At 35.8% G+C, this 8,245-nt stretch overlaps 1 pseudogene; it reads right to left on the bottom strand.

The window, feature by feature from the left end:
* Positions 1 to 697: 697 nt before the first annotated feature.
* Positions 698 to 1,279, bottom strand: LOC113248868 (60S ribosomal protein L10a-like; annotated as a pseudogene).
* Between the last annotated feature and the right edge of the window lie 6,966 nt (positions 1,280 to 8,245).

Raw genomic sequence — 8,245 nt, 5'->3', positions numbered from 1 at the left:
CTCTGCAGCCAGGGAAGAGAACTGGAGCCTGGAAGGAAAAACCTATACCAGTTGAGAAACACTTGCGAAGGTCACCTCCCAAAGGCACAGGCCCACCAAAAGACTAAGATTTAATGAGAAGCTTATACAATCCTCCTTCTCTTCCACATAACACAACATCACACCAAAATAACTTAATATATAGAATTTCATTTGTAAATAAAGTTTTACTTCTTATATACCAATTGGATGCCTTTTTTTTTCATGTCTGATTGTTGTGGCTAGGACTTCTAGTACTATGTTGAGTAAAGTGGTGACAGTGGACATCCTTGTCTTGCTCCTGATCTTAAAGGAAAAGCTCTAAGGTTTTCACTATTGAGTATAACGTTAGCTGTGGATTTTTCTTATTTGGCCTTTATTATGTTGAGGTATGTTCTCTCTAAGCCTGCTTTGTTAAGAGTTCTTATAGATGTTGCACTTTGTCAAATGATTCTTCTGCATCTATTGAGATGATCATATGTTTTTTTATCCTGTCTTTCGTTAATGTGATGTACCACGCTGATTGACTTGCAAATACTGAACCACCCATGCATCCCTGAAATAAATCCCACTTGATCATGGTGAATGATTTTTTTAATGTATTGTTGGATTTGGTTTGATATTATTTTGTTGAGGATTTTTTTTTTAACGGTAGCATTAGGATTTATTAAGCTGTGCCTTAGTAAAGAGGATCACCCATGGTGTTCTTAATGCATAAAGCCAGGACACTCTGCCAATTCTTGAGCAATGACACCAAGAAATTGACAGCTAAGTGGATATTGTACATAAGGTCATCATCTATCATCTTCACATAGCCAATGGCCACTGCCAAACACAGCATCTTCTTCATCTGGAATTTGACTGTGGACTTTGCTTTGACTTTGGCCATCGTGTTCTCATTGTGGGTCAGCAAGGAAGGAATTTGCCAGGCCGGGGCCCAGTATACATTGGGTCTGCTTGATTAGAGATTCTGAAGCCAAGAAGGCATCATACTTCTTGGCCAGCTTCTTGACCAATTTCTTACTCTTGTTGAGTTTCCTCAGCACCTCTATATTCATGTGGGACATTATCCATATAGGCCACATGAGCCAAGCCACATTCTTGGCCTCATCACAGTGCTGCAGGTCCCCAGAACACACGGAGAATTGGGGTGGGGAGAGGAATTAAGCTTGACGATTCCTGAGGAGAGTTTGTCCTTTTGAGGATCATAGTACTTCTAGCCAATCTTCAGTTCAACCATCTCCAAAAACTTCCAGCCCATGCACTAGTTCCTATGCAGGACTTCTTGCACCACCTTATTAGAGAATGCCACCTTTGTTGGCTGTGGTAACTGGAGCTGCAATAACTGGAAAAGGAATTTGTTGAGAATTTTTTGCATCTATGTTCATCAGAAATACTGGCATGCAGTATCTTTGTAGTGTCTCTGTCTGGTTTGGTTATCAAGGTAATGCTGACCTTATAGAAGCAATCTGAAAGCTTTCCTTCCTCTTCTATATTTTGTAGTAGTTTGAGAAAAACGGTATTAGCTCTTTTTTAAATGTTTGGTAGAATTTAACTGTGAGACCATCTGGTCCTGGGCTCATTTATTGGGAATTTTTTGATTACTGATTCAATTTTATTGCTAGCAATTGGTCTGTTCAAATTTTCTATTTCTTCCTGATTCGGCTTTGGAAAGTTATATGTTTCTAGGAATTGATCCATTTCTTCTAGGTTGTCCAATTACTTGGCATATAATTTTTCATAATATTCTCTTATAATCCTTTGTATTTGTGTAGTGTAAGTTGTTATTTCTCCTTCATTTCTGGTTTTATCTGAGTCCCCTCTCTTTCTTCTTTATGTGTTTGTCTAAAAGCTTATTAATTTTGCTTATCTTTTCAAGAACAAGCTCCTGGTTTCATTGTTCTATTCTATTGGGGTATTTTTAGTCTCTATTTCACTGATATCTGCTCTAATCTTTGCCATGGTTTTGGGCATTTACTGACTTTGGGCTTTGTTTTTTTCTCTCTCTAGCTCCTTCAGGTGTAAGGTTAGGATGTTTATTTGAGATTTTTCTTGTTTCTTGAGGTAAGTCTGTATGGCTACAGCCTCCCCTTAAAACCACTTTTGCTACATCCCAAAGATTTTGACCAATGTGTTTTCATTTTCACTTTTCTCCATGTATTTTTTAATTTCCTCTTTGATTTCTTGGTTAGATTCACTCATTTTTTAAAAAGATTTTATTTATTTATTTGAGAGAGAGAGAGAGCATGCACATGAGCAGGGGGGAGGAGCAGAGGGAGAGGGAAAAGTAGACTCTCCACTGAGCAAGGAGCCCAACGTGGGGCTCCATCCCAGGACCATGGGATCATGACCTGAGCCAAAGGCAGACACTTAACCAACTGAGACACCCAGGTGCCCCTAGATTCATTCATTCTTTAGTGACATATTGTTTAGCCTCCATGTATTTAGGTTCTTTTCAGATTTTTCCTGTGATTCATTTCTAGTTTCATACCACTGTGGTTAGAAAAGATACATGATATGATTTCAATCATTTTGAATTTATTGAGACTTGTTTTAGGCCTAACACATGATCTACTCTGGGGAATGTTTCGTGTACACTTGAAAAGAATGTGTAATCCACTGATTTTGGATGGAATGTTCTGAATATATCTGTTAGGTCCATCTGGTCTAATGTGTCATTCAATTCCACTGTTTCCTTGTTGACTTTCTGTGTGGGCAATCTATCCATTGATGTAAACGGGGTGTTAAAGTCCCCTACTAGTATTGTATTACTGTTAATTTCTTCCTTTATGTCTGTTAATAGTTGCTTTATGTATTTAGATGCTCCACCAAAAAACTACTAGACTGATTAATGAATTCAGTAAAGTTGCAGGATATAAAGTCAATATGGAGAAATCTGTTACATTTCTATACACTAACAAGAAAGTAGCAGAAAGAGAAACTAAGAAAACAATCCCATTTAAAACTGCACCAAAAATAATAAAATACCTAGGAAAAAACTTAACCAAGGAGAAAAGACCTATACTTCAAAAACTGTTGGAAGAAACTGAAGATAGCCCAAACAAATGGAAAGATATCCCATGCTCATGGATTGGAAGAACGTTTAATATTGGATTATTAAAATGCCCATACTACTCCAAGCAATCTACAGATTTAATGCAATCCTTAACAAAATACCAACATTTTTCACAGAACTTAAACAAAGAATACTAAAATGTATGGGACCAAAAAAGACCCCAAATAGCCAGAGCAATCTTAAAAAAGAAAAACAAAACAGGAGTTACTACAATACCAAATTTCAAGATACACTACAAAGTTGTAGTAATCAAGACAGTATGATACTGGCACAAAAACAGACTCAAAAATCAACAGAACAGAACAGAGAGCCCAAAAATAAACCCAAAATTATATGGTCAATTAATCTATAACAAAGGAGCAAGAATATACAATGGGGAAAAGACATTCTCTTCAACAAATAGTCTGGGAAAACTGGACAGCTATAGGCAAAAAAAAAGAAAAAAAGAAACTGGGCCACTTTCTTATACCATACACAAAAATAAACTCAAAATGAATTAAAGACCTAAATGTAAGGCCTGAAACCAGAAAACTCCTAGAAAAAACACAGGAAGTAATTACTTTGACATTAGCCTCTACCTAGGTCTCCTGAGGCAAGGGAAACAAGCTTTTACACAGTGAAGGAGGGCATCAATAAAACAACAAGGCAACCTACTAAATGGGAGAAGATATCTGCCACTGATATATCTGATAAGGGATTAATATCCAAAATATACAAAGAATTTATACAATTCAATACCAAAACAATAAATAATCTTATTAAAGATGGGCAGAGGATCTGAATGGACATTTTTCCAAAGAAGACATACAAATGGCCAACAGGTGCATGAAAAGATGCTCAACATCATCAAGGAAATACAAGTTAAAACCACAATGATAGCACTTTTCAACCATCAGGATGGCTAGAATCAAAAAGACAAGAAATAAGAAGTGTTAGTGAGGATGAGAAAAAGGAACCCTCATGCATTGTTCTTAGGAATGCAAACTGGTACAGCCACTGTGAGAAACACTATAGAGGTCCCTTAGAAAATTAAAAATAGAATTATCACATGATCCAATAATTCCACCACTGGATATTTACACAATAAAAGCAAAAACATTAATTTGAAAAGAGATATGCACCCTTATGTTTATTGTAGCATTATTTATAATAGCCAAGATACTAAAGCAACCCAGGTGTTCATCCATAGATGAATGGCTAAAGAACATGTGGTTTACACACTCACACTCACACATACACTCACATACACACACACAATGGAATATTACTCAGCCATACAGAAGACGTGAATAAATATTTTTCCAAAGAAGACATGCAGATGGCTAACAGACACATGAAAAGGTGCTCAATGTCACCCATCATCAGGGAAATACAAATCAAAACTACAATGAGATATCACCTCACACTTGTCAGAATGGTTAAAATTATCACAGGAAACAATGGTGTTGGCGAGGATGCGGAAAAAGGGGAACCCTCCTATGCTGCTAGTGGGAACACAACTGGTAAAACCACTCTGGAGAAGAGTATAGGGGTTCCTCAAAAAGTTAAAAACAGGGGCGCCTGGGTGGCACAGCAGTTAAGCGTCTGCCTTCGGCTCAGGGCGTGATCCCAGCGTTATGGGATCGAGCTCCACATCAGGCTCCTCCACTAGGAGCCTGCTTCTTCCTCTCCCACTCCCCCTGCTTGTGTTCCCTCTCTCGCTGGCTGTCTCTCTGTCGAATAAAAAAAAAAAAAAAAAGTTAAAAACAGAACTACTTTACAACACAGCAATACTACCAAATACAAAAATACTGATATGAAGGGGCACACACCCTGATGTTTATGGCAGCATTACCAACAATAGCCAAACTATAGAAAGAGCCCAAATGTCCATCAACTGATGAATGGATAAAGAAAATGTGATATATATACACAATGAAATACTACTGAGCCATCAAAAAGAAAGAAACTTGCCATTTGCCCTGACATGGATGGAGCTAGAGTGAATTATGCTAAGCAAAACAAGCCAGAGAAAGACAATATGATTTCACTCACTTGCAGAATTTCAGAAACAAAACAAGTGAACAAACAAAAAAAAAGAAATAAAAAACCCAGACTCTTAAATACAGAGACCAAACTGGTGATTGTCAGAAAGGAGGTAGGGTGGGGAGATCGCTGAAATAGATAAAAAGGATTAAGAGTACACTTATTGTGAGGAGCACTGAAAATGTACAGAACTGTTGAATCATATGGTACATGTGAAACTAATATAACACTCTATGTTATTTATACTCCAATAAAAAGAATATAAACTATAAACTTCCAAAACAGTCTTCAAGACAGACTTCTGTATAACTTTTACATTAATTAAAAAAAAGAGTATAATGATAGTAGACTAAGGGGCGCCTGGGTGGTGCAGTTAGTTAAGTGTCCGACTCCTGGTTTCATCTCTGGCTGTGATCTCAGGGTCATGAGATTGAGCCCCATGTCAGGCTTCACACTCAGAGTGGCGTCTGCTTGAGATTTGCTTTCCCACTCCCTCTGTCCCTCCCACTCATGCTCTCTCTCTCTCTCAAATAAATAAATGAATAATTTTAAAAAATAATAACAGTAGATTAATGCTGAAAGAACTGCAAGACACAAAAATTCTCTGAGGCAGTACAAAGGGAAGCTCAAAATCAGAGGAGATAAAAAACAAGAACACTACAGGAGTGCGAAGCTTCTAGTGTTTACAATTTAAGAAATATTAAACAGAGTACAACTACTACCAAAAATTAACATGAATCCTCACATTAAAGGCCTATTTGCCTCAGTCCCTAATATCTGATAAAATATGTCTTTTAATAAAAAATTCAGAAATCATGATAAAGGCAAGAAAAAATAGGCTGAACAGGTATAGCAAGTATCAGAACCAGATTTAATAGATATTGGAATTATCAGACAGAGAATTTAAAATAACTGTAATTCATACATTAATGATTTAAATGGAAAAAAGACATTAAAGTATAAGCAGAAAGATGGAAACTCTAAAAAATAATCAAAAGGAAATTATAGAAATTAAACTTATAGTAGCAGAAATGATCAATGCCTTCACCAGGATCATCAGTAGACTTGAAATTGCTGAGTAAAGAATCAGTGAGCTTGAAGTTGGCCAACAGAATCTTCCCAAAATGAAATGCAAACAGAAAAAAATGAAAACAATACAGTCAAGAACTATGAAAAATAGCAAACTGTATAAAATAGTACATAATCAGCACACCAGAAAGAGAAAGAAATAATGGAACAGAAGAAATATTTGTAGTAATGATAGCTGAAAACTTTTTACAAGTTAAGGACAGACTCCAAACCTTAATTCTACAAAGCCCAGAGAACATGAAGCAGGAAAAATGCCAATACACACACACACACTTTCAAAGACGTTATATCCAAAATGGAGAAAGAGAAGAAAAAGAAAATCTTGAAAGATCCTAAAGAATAAAACAGCTAACCTGAAGAGGAACAAGGGTAAGGATTACAGTAGACTCCTTTAAGATCAGAAACCATGCATGGAAGAGGAGAATGGATCTAAATATTTTGAGTGTTGAAAGAAAAAAACATCACCAGTCTAGAATTCTGTCTAACAAAATCATCTTTCAAAATTGAAAGAGGAATAATTTCTCTGAAAAATAAGAACTGAGGGAATTCATCTCCAACAGACCAGCTGCGAAAGAGATGTTGAAAGAAATTCTACATAAAAAAAAAAAAAGTTCTATATAAAGATAGACCTACATAAATAAAGAGGGTTGGAGAAAGAATAATAAAAATAAAACATTATTTTGCTTATACTTAATTGATTTAAAAGATAACTTTAAAGCAATAATAGTAACAACTTACTGCACAAATACAGCATATAGCATAGGGCTAAGTAAAATAAATGATAGCAATGTTACAAGATGACAGAATGGAATTGGGAATACCTTAATACTCATGAATTAGTATAGTGTTATTTGAAAGTAGGTTTAGATTAGCTAAAACTGCATACTGTAAATTTGAAGGCAATTGTTTTTTTGAAAAATCGGAGTGTAATTATTTTGATAAAAAAAAGGAGAGAGAATGAAATTATATACCAAAGAAGTCAGAAAAAGAAGAGGGAAAAAAAAAAAACAGAATAAATGCAATGCATAAAAAACAATTACAAACAGTGAGTATTAAATCAAAATATATAAATAATAATTTAAATGGAAATAGTATAAATGCACCAATGAAAAGACAAAGAATGTCTGGGTAAATAAAACACAAGACCCAACAATTTGCTATCTACAAGATGAGCACTTTAAATATAAAGACACAGATTGGTTAAGGGTAAAGGGATGAAGATATTCAATGCTAAAACAAAAAAACAAAAAAACAAAAACAAACAAACACAAAAACACCAAAACCCTAGAGTAACTATTAATTTGAGACAAAGCTGACCATTAAAAATGGTGAGTTGTATCACAGATAAGATCAGCAGGGCATTACACAATGATATATCCTAAATATGTCAAAATATATGAGGAAAACATTTAACAATTTAAGAGAAATACACAAACTGAGCAATACAGTTGGAGATGTTAACATCCTTCTGTCACTAATGATGTGGGAAACAAAGGCAAAAGAAAAATTAAATTTCCTTACTACTCTCAGCCCATTCACAAGTCCTTGAAACAGGCAGACATTCCCCTAGAAACTCAGCTACCTGGATGTTAATACTTCACTAAGGGTAAAAATCAATCTTAGCCAATCCCCAGGATCCTGTAAATCTACTTTAACATATAAAAATTCCTTTGGAAATTTCCTTTATCTCTAAACCCTCCAAAATACATGTTAGCAATCATGCCCCAAGCATATGACCCACAGATCTACATCTAAAGGGTCTCTTGACTAAGGTTGTAGTAGACAGTAATAGATGACCTCTTCCTAACAATAGCTAGCCCCTCAAGGTCCTGGAAACCTTGTTTCTGAAACTCCTTAGAGACTTATGCTATCCCTAACCGCCTCCCAATTTGTAGGTATATAATTGCTACCCCTCACAACCCCAAAGCAGCTCTTTCTGCCCATGGGTCCTGTCCCTGTGCTTTAATAAAACCACCTATTTGCACCAAAGACGTCTCAAGAACTCTTTCTTGGCTGTAGGCTCTGGAACCCATCTTT

The sequence above is a fragment of the Ursus arctos genome, unplaced genomic scaffold (assembly GCF_023065955.2).
Source record: "Ursus arctos isolate Adak ecotype North America unplaced genomic scaffold, UrsArc2.0 scaffold_1, whole genome shotgun sequence".
Lineage (NCBI taxonomy): Eukaryota > Metazoa > Chordata > Mammalia > Carnivora > Ursidae > Ursus > Ursus arctos.
Note: the sequence above shows the minus strand (reverse complement) of the source record. Positions and strands in the feature narration are given on the sequence as shown.